Source organism: Podarcis liolepis (genome assembly GCF_965112155.1).
Source record: "Podarcis liolepis genome assembly, chromosome: 4".
NCBI lineage: Eukaryota > Metazoa > Chordata > Lepidosauria > Squamata > Lacertidae > Podarcis > Podarcis liolepis.
In genome coordinates, this window is record NC_139558.1 from 69062080 (window position 1) to 69080705 (window position 18626).

At 40.2% G+C, this 18626-nt stretch overlaps 1 long non-coding RNA gene across 1 annotated transcript; it reads left to right on the forward strand.

Moving 5' to 3' along the window:
• The first annotated feature begins 16921 nt into the window (after window positions 1–16921).
• Window positions 16922–18424, forward strand: LOC310704832. The gene is made up of 2 exons (XR_014525057.1): window positions 16922–17035; window positions 18327–18424. It is a non-coding gene; the product is annotated as an uncharacterized lncRNA (long non-coding RNA).
• The last annotated feature ends 202 nt before the right edge of the window (window positions 18425–18626 follow it).

Here is an 18626-nt window from a genome sequence, read left to right on the forward strand (position 1 = left end):
CCATCTAAAAAGGAAGGCCACATAAAAGCATTCACTCTGGAGTGCAAAATTATGTCATTGCACTACTGGTGCCACACTTCCTACTCTCTCCCTTGGCTGACTTGTAGGGCGCACGTTTCTCACTGCTGCTGGAGAGCACATTGCAGATAGAGCCTTTGCAGGCTAAAGTCCTGGATTGCGGCAATACAATTCCCCCTTTCCAGGACTACTCCCAGTGACATCATGCTAGGAGCAATGTGCCTGGAGCGCTTTAGGGGAGCTGGTTGAGAAATCTCTTGTAAAACTTTGCACAGATTTTCTGCAAAAGGGCAGGCTGTCGGGGAACAACAAATAGTTATTCATCATGAGTCAGCTTCCTATCTGTGACATCAGCAAGAAAAATAGGAGGAGAGCCAGAAAGAGGGGAGGGGAGGGAAAGGAGTCTAGTCTCAGAAGACTCCCCCTTCTCCTTCTCCTTCTCCTTCTCCTTCTCCTCCTCCTGTCCAGAGATTGGACTGGAGTCAGACTCACAGGAAAAGGATGTCTGCAGCCGGACTCTCCAGCTGTGTTTATTCTCCCCTCTTGCACAGAGACTTGAGGACATTTCAGAGGGGGACTGCTTAGCATCCACCCTTTGGACTGCTTAAGCAGCAACCCTTCAATATCACTTCCTTAGAAAAAAGATTGGGATAAGTTTGCCTCCTTGAAACTCTTGCTCTCTAAAGGAGCTTCGGAGAGCTATTTCAAATTGCTTGCAAAATGGTTATAGCAACCCCACGAGTAAAAAAGAGAGGGTTTGTTTTGGTCATGTGTGACCTTACACAGGAAACGCTGAGGGCCTTTTCTGTTTTGTCATTATTCATTTAGTTGGCCCAGACAATGTTGTGTTGAGTTCAACATAATCCTTTTAAGTCTGTGCCTACATTGGCCAGAGTTTCCTCCATTACTAAGGCAAGAGGTTGCCTGTAGCTCTTGCTTCTGCTCCAGGCTGCTGTTTTATTGCTTTGGGTGCATTCTGCAACCTCTGGCTTTAACAAAATCCCTTTGTTTTCAGAAAAGTACCATCGCCGTAGATGCAGCTTTCCTCCCACAAATTGTGCCCAAAGCGACTCACTCACAACATATAAAATGAACAATAGCTTTTAAAAAATAGAAACAATTATAAACAATCTTATCGATAAATATAAAATCAATATATAGTTTAAACAGAGGAGAAAATGATACCAATACAAAAGTAGAATTGTTGCACAAAGGCACCACCATGGTCCAGATGATGTATCTGTAGTTTGGATCCAAGACTCCATCTTCAAACATCCATAGATTCCACCCCAACTTTCAACTAGGGCACTGTAGACATCCCATCCTGGCTCTCACCCAGAAAGTGGTCTTATGCCCACCGTTATTGTGCCTCTTGCCCCACATGGTGGCCATCTGGCGTTTTGAACACAGCAACAGCATCAGCTCAAAATGCCTTCTTTGTCAAGGACAACGAATACACTCTCTTCCCTTCCTCTCTCCCCATTTCCCATTCTAGTCCACACACCAACATCTGCCATGCAAGCAATACTCTGATTACTGTTTATCAGAAGCCATTGAGTGCTGCATGCAAAATGCAGAATCCAGCAAAAAGGTCCAGTAACTGCTGGGAAATTAGGTTTCATTTTCTGGTAAGTGTCTTGTAAATCGTGTCTAGTTGTTAGTTAGTGACTTGTTAATTCAAGATGATATCTCATGTGGCTACAAAACAACATGGTGTAGCATGGCAGTTTAAAACTAGTCATAAAATTCCTAATGTCTAGACAAAAGTCAGAAGAACCACAGTTATCATAATATTTACTGTAAATTATATAAATAAGATTATAAAAGATCCCTGACATGGAATGTTAACTGGCAAAAGCCCACATATCTTGTTCTTTTATAGCAATTCTACAGAGGCATACCTATTTAATATCCACAAGAACAAAACAAACATTTATTCTGTTTTAAAAAACAACAACACCTCTAGTATATTTAAAAGTACTGTTGTTATATTGCTGAACAAAAAGAAATACTTTGTCATGCCCTTCTCTTTTGTTTCATCTTTTAAATGAAACATTTTAGATGCTTTGTTTCATTTTTTAAAAATAAAATAAAAGCGATACTCAGAAGGGAATATGCCAGATTATGCACGCTCCAAACTTTATTCTGTATAGATGCCACATTTACAAAGGCATGTATAGCTTCACTTGGGCTGCAGCTCAGAGTAAGTCCCATTGAACACAATGCGGCTTACTTCCAAGTTCACATGTATAGGATTCTGATGTTAATACTCTTTGAAAACTGTGTGTATGTTTCCCTCCCTCAGAACTATTTTTAAAATGGCAGATCCATTAGCCAGCTGGCATTTCATCAGCATGGTAGCAATGATGACAGGACAATTGTGCTGAAGCCAAGCATGCCAGTGTCCATTCCATTTGATTCCCCCATCAACACAGTGTCATCATTCCTTGCTTACTTAACACGTTTAATCTTCACTGAGCTGTGTTGGGTTTCCCCTTTAGTATTTTCCTCTCAAGAGATAGTGGACTTCTGTCAATTTTGGGGCTCCTTCAAGCCAGCTGATACTTCCTCTTAATTCCTAGATGGCGCCGTTTTCTTTACATAAGGATCCACGTTTAAATTACGAAATTACGAATGTGCTACTAGCTTGTAGGATTTGAGAGAGTTCGATGTGCTTCACATATACTTTCATGGTGTGATGGTTACGACCTGGCAAGGCAAGCGCCAACTTCAATAAAGTTGAGTGAAGCCTTCGTGAAGACTGTTTACACCAGGATTCTTTGGGGGAAGCCATAGCTGTTTAAAGCAGCATAAGAAAAACATTTGCATCTCACTTTTCCTCTACAAATCCCCATTTTATCCTGTGGTATGCGTTAGGGTGGACGCAGGTGGCGCTGTGGGTTAAACCACAGCACCTAGGACTTGCCGATCAGAAGGTGGGCGGTTCGAATCCCTGCGACGGGGTGAGCTCTCGTTGCTCAGTCCCTGCTCCTGCCCACCTAGCAGTTCGAAAGCACGTCAAAGTGCAAGTAGATAAATAGGTACCACTCCGGCGTGAAGGTAAACGGCATTTCCGTGCGCTGCTCTGGTTTTCCAGAAGCGGCTTAGTCCTGCTGGCCACATGACCCAGAAGCTGTACGCTGGCTCCCTCGGCCAATAATGCGGGATGAGCGCCGTAACCCCAGAGTCGGCCACGACTGGACCTAATGGTCAGCGGCCCCTTTACCTTTATGCATTAGGGTGAAAGGTAGTGACTAGCCCAATATCACCAAGTGATGCTATTTTTAGCTTGTAACTGTGGATGATACTCAACAAAGTTTTACTCATCAAAGACCCACTGAAATTAATAACATGACCTTACTTTGCAATGTTAATTTATGCCAATGAATTTCCTCAGAGTAAAACTTAGTTAATAAGCACCCTGTGTGCTGTAAGCTTCCCAGAGATCTCCAGTAATGAGGGAAGGGCCATAAATGTGCCAAGCAAACAAATACATAAAATATTAAAATGATAGTAATCAACAATGACTGTGTGTGTCTAAAGAGAAGGAATGAAAAAGAGGGGGTTGTGTGAGACAAGGAACATAGTAACTGATAACTTGAAACTGCTTAAGTAGGCTAGTGCATAAGCCAGTCTGCAGCCACAACAAAATTGTTGTCTTTGTTGCTACAGCAATCGTATGTGTTTTCCATTCACTTAAGCCATTAAGAGCTTCCTGAAAATAGTCAAAACATTCCCTTAATCAGACTCCTGATTAATGTAAATGACCAACTACCTGGTGCTAAACATGTTGACTCACAAGACAAATATATCACTGACTTAGGATGTTTTTTGTTTTTTTTTTAAAAAAACCTATTTAGAATAGTAGGTGATGTTCATTAGCACCGAGCACTGAAAGGTAATTCTACATTGTATCAGACACCAGTGGTTGTCCTTGCCTAACTAGTAAGAGAAAACTTTTTGCATTGAATTTCTGGTGCTTGTGTTTTACAAGTTGCTTCTACTGGACGTAGCCACTTACAGTTGAGAAGGGGTGGAGTATGGGGTCCTTGACATTTATAAAATACTTTCCTAGCATAACATTCCATTCTAGGGGTGCAGCTGATTCAGATCTGTTCTGAATTCCTTATGTCAGCCTGGTCTGCAACTGTAAAATCAAGAATTATTTGGGGCCAAGGCTTACCCAGACTTTGCTCCAGAAGCCTTTGGCTTGGTTCATGTGAAGTAACCAGGGAAAAAGACCATTGAGCATGTGCAAAATGCCTTAAAGGGGAGCCTTAAAGTGTAAAAGGATCAGACCAAAGGCCTATAAAACAAAAGGCCAATAAAAATGAAATAAAATGCAAACTATAAAAACAATAAAACTATTCCTACAGATGCACATTTAATATGTACAATTCTCCCCAAATAGCTAGTACCAGATATGGTTACGGCTCAATTTGAGACAAAGCTTATCTTATCACCATTCAATCATTTTATATACTACCCTTCATTCAAATATCACTGAGCAGTTTACAATATAAAAGAACATTATAATATTTGTTATGGATAAATATTGAATATATAAATAATGTGGTTGTAAAACATATTAGCCTGGTAGCCTCCAAACCTCCATTTCTGACCTTGAGGTACCTTTTTTCTTCTTCATCAAAACATAAATTTGAGACAATCCAAACAAGAGGGAACCTTTGCCAATGTTGGCAAGTTTTTGGTGTGGTTTCTTTAATATATAAGTGGACAGAGGCTGTTCCACAGAAATAAAAATATTTTTTCCTGTCTCCTAAACCAAATATTAAAACTATTCTAGGTAAGTGAAGGTACTTTATACAAGCTGGGCAAAAACATCCTAAAGATATACCCAAACTAGCCCACACAAAACCATATTAGACTGAAAAAGGTGATTCATCAAGTCACACGTCAACCTCTATTTAGAGTGTGCTGACTGAAGGACTAAAGGATTTGATAGAAACCACACCTTGCCAGGTGAATTTACGATATGAGACCAGCACAAAAGATACACGGGCAGAACAATTCCAGGCAGCTAGAGCTCCTCCTGAAGCCACTGTTCTCCTAGCATTAAGAACATAAAAGAGCCTGTTGGATCAGGCCAATGGCCCATCTAGTCCATTCTCACTGTGGCCAACCAGGTGCCTGTGTGAGACCTGCAAGCAAGATTCAGGCACAAGAGCACTCTCATCTCCTGTAGTTTCCAGCTCTTGGTATTCAGAAGCATTGCTTCGAACTTCTAACCTCTCCCTGGAAGTGACAAATAGGCAGTTAAAACACACTGAGAGCCATTGTGGTGCAGTGGTTAAGAGCAGTAGACTCGTAATCTGGTGAACCGGGTTCGTGTCTCCGGTCCTCTACATGCAGCTGTGGGTGACCTTGGGCTAGTCACACTTCTTTGAAGTCTCTCAGCCCCACTCACCTCACAGAGTGTTTGTTGTGGGGGAGGAAGGGAAAGGAGAATGTTAGCCACTTTGAGACTCCTTCGGGTAGTGATAAAGTGGGATATCAAATCCAAACTCTTCTTCTTCTACTACTACTTCCCTTGACACGGCATCTATGGCTGAGTCTAGTGGCTGGGTGGCAAGACAAATGTTCCACAACATGTGTCTTTCATGTTTGCTGCTGCTGTGTGGCTCAGAGGTAAGGGCAGGTGTCAGCAATATGGCACCTACAGCCAATGGTGTTCCTGTCAGGAGCTCCAACAGTACCCACAAAAGATCTCAGGACATATTCCCTCAAAAATCTGCATTGCCCAAGAGACAGTCAACTTAATTGGTGCTCCATGTTTTAATATTTAGATTTCCCCTTCCTTCCTCCACAAAACCTTAAATAAATATTTTAAGTGGAGAACCCTTGTTGACAAATGAATATAAATACTATCAAATTATTAGGAGAAGTTTATTTGTAGTAAAGTGAACCCAGCACACATTTTGTGACTGCAATACCGTTTTTGTGTTGGGGTCGTGTATTGAAAAGGGCATTGTTCAATGTGGGATAAGCTCCAACGTTGAGAAAAACAGTGGGTTATTTTATTTGCTTTCCTTCCCTCTGTCTGCTCTATTTTCTGCTAGTTCATGTGAATATTTTAAGGCCATTTAATTCTCCACACCCTTAATAAAATGAATGAACAAAGCATGACCATTTCACAGCAACTGCCTTACATGGAACCAGCCTTGAATACAAAAATACTCCCATGTGTTGTTGAAACCACAACTTACCTCTACAAAATATTTAGCAGGAGTTATTCATGTACAATGCTTGAAAAATATCTGGATGTATTTCACACCAATTTATATTTCAGAAAGTATTAAAAAAAAATAAAAATTGGTGGTGTATGCAGCCTTGCACGTAAGTCTGCAAGTGCAAATGTTACCAGCTATAGATATTTGTTATTTTACTCCCATCACAAACACACAGACTGATTCACATACCTACCAGAACTGTTGAGAGCATCAAGGCTGTAAGACAAGCTCTTCTAGGTCAGACAAAAATATTCAGTCCTGCACAGTCACCAAGCAGAACTAACTTCTGGAAATGGATCATGGACTTCATTTACTAAGCAAAATTACAAAACCAACGTCTAATGGTAAAAAAATAAAAATTAAAAGGCCACACTTAACAGTGTGTTAGTTTTGTCTAATGATTATCTGTGGGCTTTTGTTTTGTTTTCATTGCTGTTTCAAAATTTGTTTTACTCAAGATTATTCAAGATTATTTAGCAACTGTATCCTCCATAGGCAGTATCATAAAACAAGGGGGGAAATAATAGGATAGCACCCACCCACTTCCTCCATCTGCACATTAAAATATGACTTTGGAAACCTCAGCAAAATATAACCAATTGCCCTGAACTGCGCAGAATGGGAGAAATTATTGCAATAAGCTACAGTCATTTCTGATTTCAGGTTATCTACATGTTACAGCAGCTAACAGGAATCACCAGGATTGGGTTATTCAAGAGAGAGACTGAGGCAGCCACCCCACCAGGGGAGAAGTAACATCGGCTTCTGGGTTCTCTCACAAGATCTCGCCAGAATCCGGATGCTGCCACTGCCACACAACCGAGGGTTCAGCAGTGGGGCAGTAGTATCTCCGAGCGGTACACTTGGGGTTAGTGTTTACCCAGCGTTAGTGTTTTCTTTGGGAATGAGGCTCAGTAGAGGCTAGTGTCTGGCTTATTTACACATATATACAACCTGGAGCTTTCAGTGGAGGGGCTCACGGCAACAGCACCCCAAAAAGTGCTAGCTTACTCTACAGCAGAAGCAAAGCAGCATAACAGCTCCTCTCTCTGATTCCTGGTTACATCACTCCCAACTCTAACCCCATTCCTCTCCCCTACCCTAAGTTCTGGTCTCTTTTATAACTCAGGGGAAGGTCCCTCCTTTGATGTGCTAAAACTGATTACAGTGGTACCTTGGTTTACAAACTTAATCCGTTCCAGAAGTCCGTTCTTAAACCAAAGCGGTCTTAAACCAAGGCGTGCTTTCCCATAGCAGTGCGGGACTCAATTTACAAATGGAACACACTCAACAGGAAGCAAAGCAAATCTTTTCTCTCTTTTCACTTTCTCCTATAGGGGTGTGGTTTTGAAAAAAATGGCTCCAGAAATTTCCTTCAGACATAAATCCTATGCCAGAGACTTCATGTGGGCCCAGTAAAAAGCTATGTGGCATATCAACATGCAAGGATAGGGTATATCATTCCTTTACTATCAGTTCCTAGGAGGCAGGAGCACTTCTGCATTTGTCTACCTTTTAGGTATGCACATGTCTATGCATACATATGAGATTTAAAATAATGGTGCAATGGGTAATGCAATGGTGATGAAAAGTGGGTGAGCAGGAACTTAGGCAGTCACGCTGTCACCAACAACAGGTGACAATTAAACTCAGCAACAGCTGGCTACTGCCTCAAACGTCAGCTCTAGCATCTGCGCAAAGCCCTAATCCAAGAACAATAATGTGCACACAGACTATGACCATTAGACTTTTTGCTGGGTCACAGTCCCAGGAAAACATGATACATCAACTACACTGTGTACTGAATTAAATGGGCTTCTCCACCAATGCGTGTGCCTGAGACATAATAAGCCTTAGGCTTCATCTCTATCATGCTTTGGAGATGATTCTGGGTTGGACAGTTCTGATCCAGCCAATATTTGAGGAGCAAAGTGAGATTGCCTGCCCTTTCCATCCATCTGGAGTACCTGCTTTGTTTTCAGTGTTCCAATATGTCAACACAGTGCTAGTCCTTCTTCACGGAAATTCGGAGAATTGAAGCTTACCCATTTAGGTGTGCTGTCTGTCTCTCTTCTTTTCATGCTGTTGCCCCGAAGAAGGACCAACCAGTAGGGTCCAAAAATGCATCAGAAAAATAAACCTCCTGTCCAGCTTTTTGCTCTTGTAAGTGGAAAGTAAACCATTCTTTAAATGAAATAATTTAAAAGAATTAATTGGAATACAGTGCCGGCCCACGGTTCTTCACCTTTTGGGAAGAAATAACAATTCCATCTTTTTTCTCACACATTTTTAATCAGCTTTCCCCCACCTGTTTGTAGAGAACATATGGCTTCAATCATGTCATGTTATCCTATAGCCAAGATTCTTATATGCTGACGCACAGAAAGAGAAAATAGCACATATGCTTTAAATTACATTTAGTTTTACATAAGTAGAACATTAATGCACATTGCTGTTTTTCAATTTATCAGTTCAAGATTAAGGGCCTTTTCACATAATCAGGTTTATAGCATATTAAGTGCCCATTTGTTTCTCATTTATTGTGCAGACTCCTCACATCTTTCTTGCTGCGCTTCTGTTGTGGAGCATTTTTGAAGCCCACAAAGAGCCAGTATGTGAGGCAGTATAAGGGCATGAACAAGAAAGACTTCAGTTCTTACCCAAGAAGCTCACTGGTTAAATGTGCACCAATCATGATCTTTCAGGACAACTACATCATAGAGTTCTGAGGATGAAATGGGATGTTTGCCATCTTGCACTCCCCTCTAGACAGCATCATCATTTCTATGGCTATCTGAACACTTTGTTTTGATGTTGATGTTGATGTTGATATTGTTTTGTGTTTATTTAATCATAGTTCTTAGCTATTACGGCACTCGATTTTTAAAAGAATTTCATGGAGGAAAGTAGGGTTTTTAAAAGGAAGTAAAACTTAGACCCAACAAAATATTTAAAAATAATGTTTCACGTTTATACGTATGAAAGTTGAGGAAATTTTTACAAGTTACTAATCCAGTTAGATTGAAAAATATATACCAAGAATATACTATTGTGAGTTTGGAGGGTGGGTAGGCAGTATGCCTGAGCCCCCTTCTAATTCTTGAATCCAGTACAGATTCAATTCCTGGAACAACGAAGACCCTCTTCATCACAAGTTCCAGTTATATATGTGTGTATGTAAATAAACCATATATCCTAAAGACCACATTCTCTGCTGTTCCTCATTCCAAAGGAAACACGAACATTAGGTAAGCATCCCTGAAACCCCTAAAATCTCACACCGCTCAGAGATTGGGATGATGAGCAACAATACAGACCACTGTTGTAAATGCAACATGCCAGAAGCTAATGTAATTCATGTTATGTGGCACACACTAATATTCAAGTAATCTGGGATTTAGTTATTTCAGAAATGGTGATGATGATGATGATGACAACAGCAGCAGCAATAAATACTGGGTTACCATCGTCAACAAGATCCAGGGTGAATGGAAATGATAACGTATTTGTTAGCAGCTCCCAGAATGTTAATATGCCAAAACTAGGAAAATGTCACATGTCTTCCTCTAGATTAGTAACTAGTTAAAAGTCTGGGAGATTTGCATGTATTGAAAAACAGAGTCTGTTTATTCAGGACTGGAACAATTAAGTAAGATTCAGCTAGGATTCATTTAAAGGTGAACGTAACCAATTCACACATTCAAAACCAATATGCAAACACTGTTGAAATTTGTATTTCTCTGAATTTTGCAATACAGTTCCCCAGCCATGTATTATGTACAAAAATGCATATGCTAGTGTAGGTTTTTGCAGTTTGCGAGGCGATGGAGAAATGCATTGAAAGTTTGTGCCAAATGAACATTTCATGGGAAGATGTGTAAACACCTCACAAGCAAATCCGGACAGATGCAGGGTGCACTTTCATATAACCTCCCTGTAAACAAATCAGAATGAACACTCAGTGAAGATCAGACATAGTCTAATCACTGCATAGGCTTTATGCCAGAAAATCAGAATGGATGTTGAATAAACATGCAGGAGCCCGCAGTTCACATCCTCCCACTGACTTGGAAGTCTGTGACTTCAGCTCGTTTTGGATATGCAAAAGACATAATTTAAATATTTGCTGCAGCAGATACAAAGGTTGTGAGCAACATCTAAAAATGTTGCTGTTGACCACAATGGAACATGAATTTCACTCAAACCCATTTGGAGTACAGATAGGGTATAAATATCTGAAATCTCTTGAAGAAATTCTCTATCACTACCACGTCTGGATTTAATCTTTGGTTGTCTGCTTTAAATTTGTCCTCGATGCAATTGCAATATTACAGTTGGGCCTGACAGTAACCAGAAATTGGATAGATACGTTATTTTTCTTTCAACAATTCTCTTTTGGGGATTCCGAAACTGCAGTTGATGTCCTGGAACTACAGAAGACTCTATGTGCAGAGAAAGGGCATCTTGGGTAAGCTTATTTAGGTCGGCAGAATGCTTTCTGATCTGACTGAGGAAACTGGGTAGCACATCTAAGTGAAGAAACATTTGAGGCCCTAGTTTTGTAGCTTTTTTGCTGCTGAGAAAGACATCTTTGGGGCTTCTTTTTAAAAGAACCCCTCAAATTGCAGTTATTTATTTACTGTATGTTCTTTATGCCATTACTCAACCTTTGATTTTGTGGTTGTTTTGTAATTACCCATCTTAAACTAGCCCTGCAGGGCAGATGCTGGTAGGAGCTTATATATAAGAACTCAGCCGACTTGCTGGTCTAGGGCCACACGAAAACTTGCCAGCAGGAGATGGAATTAAAACACAACATCATGCAAGTGACAGCAGAACAACACTACCACTGATTCCTTTTTTCAAACCAGAGCACAATCAGAGACTGTCCACCACAAAAAACAAAAGATTACAGCTATTCCAAGTGTCTTTCCTCCCCTCAAACACACCCACACCCTACCTTTAAAGCACTTAGCTTCTCCCAAAGAATCTGAGAGCTGTAGTTTACATCTTACAGAGCTACAATTCCCAGCACACTTAACAAACCACAGTCTCCAAGAATGTAATAACAATAATATAATTGTCATGACAATAATACGTAGCATTTAACTAGCAAGTCAAGCAAAGAACTGGCTAACAGTGGCAAAGTGAAATGGATGCATGTTTCTCACATTTCTGTGATGTGTGCACATGCATGGATATGCTGCAAATGGGAACATATTTTTTATCAGGGTCTATATCAGGTCACGACTGGACCTAATGGTCAGGGGTCCCTTTACCTTTATATCAGGACTAGGGTCACATCCCACACTGTATGTGTGCTTAAGAGGAACAGCATAAGGGTCTGAAATGAGCTAACCTCTTTACCACATAATATGCTCTGAACACAACAATGTCCCATGCTAGTCCGATAATGTGAATTGGTCCATTGTTCTTTGTATAGAGAGACCACAGAAATGGGAAATAATTGTATACATTTCCTCCCCTTTCCAAAAACCATACTGTTGATTTTTAAAATAAAAGTCACTTCTTTATGAACTTGTTTATGACAAAAAAGAATGTATTTCAAACTGATTCCCCCAAACACCAGCCCAGCTTTGTCAAACATTTCCTAAAGCTGAAGAGTGCCTTCTCATCTCTCTCTCTCAACATATGGAGTACTGTCAAAAATGTAACAAACAAACAAGCAATCTTTATATTTATCTAAAGTTCTGCAAGAAAAAATACACCCAAAAGGACAGGCCAGATACAATCCTGGACCACAGTGGAGGCAGCCTTTCAGTGACCCAATTGGCATGACAAACTTGTTGGAGTTTCTGAAACTTGGAACACACATTTGGCAGGAATTCTGGAGTTTTTCCATTCAAAATAAAGACAGAAACTTGTTTAGATACAGTTGCCAGTGCCTTTTAAATTTATTTTTTAACATGAAGAATGCAGTTACCATGTCATTAAGTAAAGTATTCCTCTACATGAAGAGGTGTTGAGGCTGCTATCTCATATCCACTTACCTGGGAGAATACATTTACAGGATTGCTCCAAAATGCACAAGCATTGCTCTTCAGGCAGCTATTAGATTATTTAACCATGTAGGATGCCTGGTGACACAGCTACAGTACTTCTATAATTACTTTGTTCTGCAAATTTTCCATGCACATGGTCACAAAGTAGAGCCTGTGTGCTTATCCAGAATTAACGCTTCTCCAGTCGCCCCACCATTGCTCTAATGTTTAGCTTGTCTGCAGTGGGAAGCCCGATCCTGATTGGCCAGGGTTCAAAATCACAGAGGGAGCCTCCAGTCACTGTGAAGGCCTCCCACTGCTGATGAACCTAGAAGTGTTCCGGTTTTCGAATGTTGTTTGGAAGCCGAACGTCCGATGAGGTTGTCGGCTATTGTTTCCGGGGTGCCTGCACTAATCAGAAGCTGCGCCTTGGTTTTTGAACATTTCAAATGGACTTCTGGAACGGATATTGCTATTTATTTCCTATTTATTTATTTTGCATTTTTGAGGCTTTTTCGGTTAGTCTGTTTTTGTGACGGTGTGGAACCCAGTTCAGCTACTAATTGACTGATTGATTGATTGATTGATTGATTGATTGTGTGGCTGTTGAAATGGATAAAAAAAACTCCATCCAAACAATGACTATCATCAGTGCAGGTAAGATTTTTTTAAATTTTTTTTTACCATCTACAATACTATCTTACTTATTTTATAGTACAGTATTGCTTTCATTTTATGGATCAATGGTCTTGTTAGTAAAATTCATGCTAAATTGCTGTGTTAGGGGTTGTTTTTAAAAGTCTGGAATGAATTACTCCATTTTGCATTACTTTCTTATGGGAAAGTGCACCTTGGTTTTGGAACGCTTTGGTTTTGGAATGGACTTCTGGAACGGATTAAGTTTGAGAACCAAGGTACCACTGTAATGCTGAACCTAATGACAGCAACAGGGGCAGGAGGCGGAGCATAGCCTTGGGGGAGGAGCTAAATGCACTGTGTCAAAATCTCTGTCAACACCTCTCCACACAAACAGTACAAGAGGAGGGCTTATGTGCTGCAACTGAATTGATGCATAGGGCCTTCAACAATGCTCTACACTGTCAGGCTGAATTTTTTCACAGTGATTTTTATGAACATATGAACACAGAATAGAAACTTCATACTGTATATGGTGGCAGTTATCTATGGGACACTGGTGTGGAAAGCAAGATAGAAATACTAGTTTGTGTTTCTCAGGGACAAACTATAAGGAAACGCTTTCAGGAAACATAACTTTACTTAAGTTGTTGTTGTTTTTTGCACTACATTGGTTCCCCCCACCCCTGCAAATGAGTATTAACTTGTATGTAATGAAGTACAAAATTCCAAATCACTTAATTTTGTGTGTGTGTGCTTGCAGGAGCATATGATAGCCATATACCTGCATGAACATATGATACCCATAACATTTCTGCTACTTTCTTTAAGCCATACTTTCTCTAGGTAAAAATGTGTATCTAGGTAAAAATTTGTACCAAAACCTGATTAGACTTTTAAAGTCAAAATTTAAATGGCATATGCTTGGTGCTGAATTCCAAACAAAATGGAGTCATGTTGAATATACCGTATATAAACTGGAAACTTGGCCTCGGCGAAAGCATAGAAAGAATAACTGACAGGTTCACATGCAGATTTTCTCAATTCCTTCCTATGGTACGATGACAGCACTCGACTCAAGTCAAAAGTGAATCAGCAACAGCTCCAGGCAATTTATTCTACATTGGCCAAGGCAGATCTTGGAACACTGCAAGGCAAGTACGGCTTCCAAAGTTTCTGTTTCTAAGCAGAGAAACTCATATTTCAAATCTACACATGCACATAAACATGAAAGTAAAAGATATTGCCTTCTACAGTTTGCAGTGACTGAAAAAAACCTGTGAGTTTTGCCCCATTAACAGGGATTTGTTATACTGCCTTTTTCACTTTTGGAAGGAAGTCTGTAGCTCAGTGACCGAGCACACGATTTGCATGAAAAAAAGTTCTAGCATTAGTTCTTGGCATCTCCAGGTACGACAAGGGAAAATTCTGTGTCTGGAATCCTGGAGAGCCATTGCCATTAATTGACAATCCTGAGCTGGCAAGTTCACAATCTCCTGACAATCTCCTGCTGGCAAGTTTTCGTGTGGCCCTAGACCAGTAAGGCTTTTTTTCAGCCAGAGTTCAGCAGAGCTCAGCACTTCTCAGGTGGGTGCCATTGCCATTCTAAGAGAGCAAGCACCTCTTTTTCTAGAAAAATAGCACTGGCTAAATGGACCAATGGTCAGACCTGATATAGGGTAAGGCAATTTGCTGCAACTTTTAATTTTATGATTTTTAATAATAGTCTGTGAAATGATGCCTTAAGGTTTCTGGAGTCACTGATTGAGCTGCCAGGTTTGGGTATTAATACTGAATGTCAGTTGAGAGGTTTTTTTAAAAAAATATGACCAGCATTTTATGCTATGGTGAATAACAAATTTGCAAAGAACAGTGAGTTATGGCATTAAGGCCCCCAAATTCTGTACATCTGAATTACGTCCATTAGAAAAGGCAGGGTGCGCTTATTTCTCTCTGTGTTACAATAATACAAACCATTTTGAGTTCATAGAATCATAGACTTGTAGAGTTTGAAGGGACCACAAGGGTCATCTAGTCCAACCCCCTGCAAGGCAGGAAACGTTTGCCCAATGTGGGGCTCAAACCCTGAGATTAAGAGTCTCATGGTCTACAAACTGAGCTATCTTACTTCCATTCATTCCAATTTGTTTGCAGAGAGGTTAGACAATGTTTCCTCCAGCAAAAGTTATCATACACTTTTCTGTGCATTTCCCATTATATGAATTATCTCAAAAGCTCAGGCAGGGGGTGAAAGTTGCAGTGTGTGTGTGTGTGTGTGTGTGTGTGTGTGTGTGTGTGTGTGTCTTTGTTGTGCAACAACTCCAAAGCAGCTTTAATTGAACAACCTAAGTTTGCAGAACTGAATCCCACCGCCAAATAGCAGTGGTCTGGAAGCATCCTTGCTGTTTGAGTCAACAGATTTTTAAACTGCGCACAAAAAATGTCCCAGAGATGTGCCAATTTTTTGTGTGAGCTCCATTTAAGGTGTTGTTTGTACATAAAGGGAAAGATGCCAGCTTTCTCATCAGTTCTGGTTTGATCTGCTACTTTCTGTATTAATGCCCTCTCACCTTAGGGCTTTTTCTTTATCCTCTACAGTTGTCACACTCGGCTCTGCTGAAAACAAACTGAGATTCAAACAGCAATCATGGGACAAGTAATAAGACCTTCCCTGAGATATATGATACACATGACTTTCTTGGGTTACCGGCATCTCAGACTGCATTGTAGCCCAATAGTTTACAGGAAGGTAGAAATAAAGCCAACATCATTATTCATATATGCATCAATACTTTTAGGTCATCTCTTGATGGCAGAAACTTCTGAAGGCGATTCTGAAGAAGTCATCACTTTGAGGGAGGTGGCGTTTGAATCATTAGATGTCTTCAGTACAAAGCTCCATATTGGGGTGGTGGTGAAAACCCTTTCCAGGAAGTGACCGCTTCACCCTCTCTCACAAAAAGACTTGGGAACGTGACAAAGCGAAGGACAAACTGTTGAACTGGAGAGGTGGTGTGATCAGAACTTCAAAGTGTTCTGCATTCTTAAGAGCCAGAGTTGTAATGAAGATGGGAGGCAGGCACATCCTGCTCATAAACTGAAGCTTTAAACAGCCTTTTAAAGACATATATCTCTGCCTCTGACTCCTAATTCCTAAAATTGTTTTCTTTTTTTGCCCTGCTCAGTTTTATCTGTCATATATAGCTTTTTGCCTGTTTTCTTTGAATATTGTTTTTGTTGCTTTATATGAATTTATATTGATTTCCCCAATTGTATTTTATGAGACAAATAAATGAAATAGTCACATATAGGTAAAAAGGTAAAGGTGAAGGACCCCTGGACGGTCAAGTCCAGTCAAAGGTGACTATGGGGTTGCAGTGCTCATCTCGCTTTCAGGCCGAGGGAGCTGGTGTTTGTCCACAGACAGCTTGCCGGGTCATGTGGCCAGCAGGAATAAGCCGCTTCTGGTGCAACGGAACACCGTGATGGAAACCAGAGCACACAGAAACACCGTTTACCTTACCACTGCAGTGGTAACCTATTTATCTACTTGCACTGGTGTGCTTTCAAACTGCTAGGTTGGCAGGAACTGGGACAGAGCAACGGGAGCTCACCCTGTCAGTGGGATTTGAACTGCCGACCTCCTGATCGGCAAGCCCAAGAGGCTCAGTGGTTTAGACCACAACACCACCTGCATCACATATATAAGGCCCTGAACTGAGGTCATGAAGACAATGAGTATGGCTGCATGCGTTTCTCTGTGATGAGGTCTTGAAACTTACTTCTGAGTAAACAGGATGCTGGACTAGATAGTCCAATCCAGCAGGGCTCTTAATCTGTGATTATGCCTCACGTAGTCCAAGTGTGCAAATATCCTGAGTTGCAAAGTAAGCAGCTGGCTGCCAAATCTGGCTTGATTTTTTTAAAACTGGGACTTTTAGTTCAGTAGTATTTCGGTTCTTTGTTTTATATTGTGATGGCTTACAGTTGCTTATAAACAGTACATCTGAAATGACTGTTTCATTGACAGTACTTTCCCAGGGGAATAAGGTGCTATTTATAAAGTTTATAAAACGAGAAGGGAAATCCGGTTCACACAGTGAAGAGAAACTTCACTTCTGGCATGAGGTCAGTGCCTCTATAATTAACATTTCACAAACCCGCAAGCTTGGAGCACCTTCAGGAAACACATTTTTAACATGGCAAGACTATTGATCCATATGGTTATTTAAATTGGGTGCTCTGTTTCCTGCTGAGTGCTCAGTCACCTATTTCCGAGACACAGGTGAGGAAAGCAAGAAATAAAAAGAATTTCATTGAGATCTATATTTGCAATCATAACTGCTGTTTAAACAGCAACCACAGCAAATATACAAGAGGGCAATCAGAACGCTCTTTCACTGCAAGGAATCAATGAGCATATAAAGTACATTTTATACATGTACTACTAAATGCAATACTAGAAACAGGAAGTCTTCCAGCCGTTTTGTATTTACTACCATTACAAAATGCACACAAATGAAGGCGGGTGAGGTCTTTTTTTGGGGTGTGTGTGTGCAAACAAGAAACAATTAGACCATTTTAAATGGCCTGGATACTAAGATCTCTTGAATGCCATCATGTTTCTTTGAATGTTATACTTTTTATGTTTGACTACTGGATTATGTTTTATGTTTCATACTGGATTGTTTTATTTGATGTTTTAATTTGATGTAGGTTGTAAACTGCTTTGAGATTTTTTCCCTTTAAAATATAAAACGGTATAGAACTGAACGAATAATATTAGTAAGAGTAACCAGACAGCAAGTTTCTCTCTTATGCTTAATCCATATCAGATTGGAACACTCTTCCAACTTCCAGCATTCTCTGGTATCAGATACCATTTGCAGAAAAGGTCAAAACACAGGAATAAAGTGTACAGATGTCTTGCGGTTTTAAATAACTACTTCCAGAGTTATTGAGCCCCACTGGGCCACAAAATGTTTCTTATTTTACTCTGTTAATTCAAGGCCTCTTGCTGCATAGTTAGAGGGGGTAACTTTAAAAAATAGATTATTCATGGACGTATGTGTCTTTCCTTAACAAGAGGCACACAAGACTCTGCAGATGTAACCACAAGAGTTATAAAATGATCAGAACAAAGTGAAGGGATGTAGAACATGGATTTCTAAAAGGTTTTTCCTGGCGAGATATCTGTGGGGGAAGGGGAGAGAGGGAGACTTTGATCATGTTGCAATTTAGCAGGATTTATGTCTTTGATCTAAAAAGTTTAATATTCCCTGAATACTGGATTAAGACAATATTCCTAACTAAAAACAAAACAAAAAACTTTGGGCTTCTTACATGTACACACACCTTGTTGCTTGCCAATCTCTCTCTCTTTTTCTCATTATTTCTTTTCACTGTTTTTCCACTCCAGGGTGAATTTATTCCAATCACCAGACAATAATAACTCGACTTTCTCATTTGTGGCATAAACCTTAAGCCTATTAAAGTTGTTTGGCCACAGGCTATACACATGTCTTGCTTTCTGCCTCTGTAACCCAACTGGCTCGAAATAAAGGCACTAGAGTAAATTCAAAGCTAATAAGTTATGTTACCAAACTGCACACACACACCACCTCATCCTTAAAGGGCAGACCCATGGAGAAATAGAACAAATTACCTGGACAGAATTTGCAGATAGAAGCTGGTTTGTGGGGAAAAACACTTCAAAACA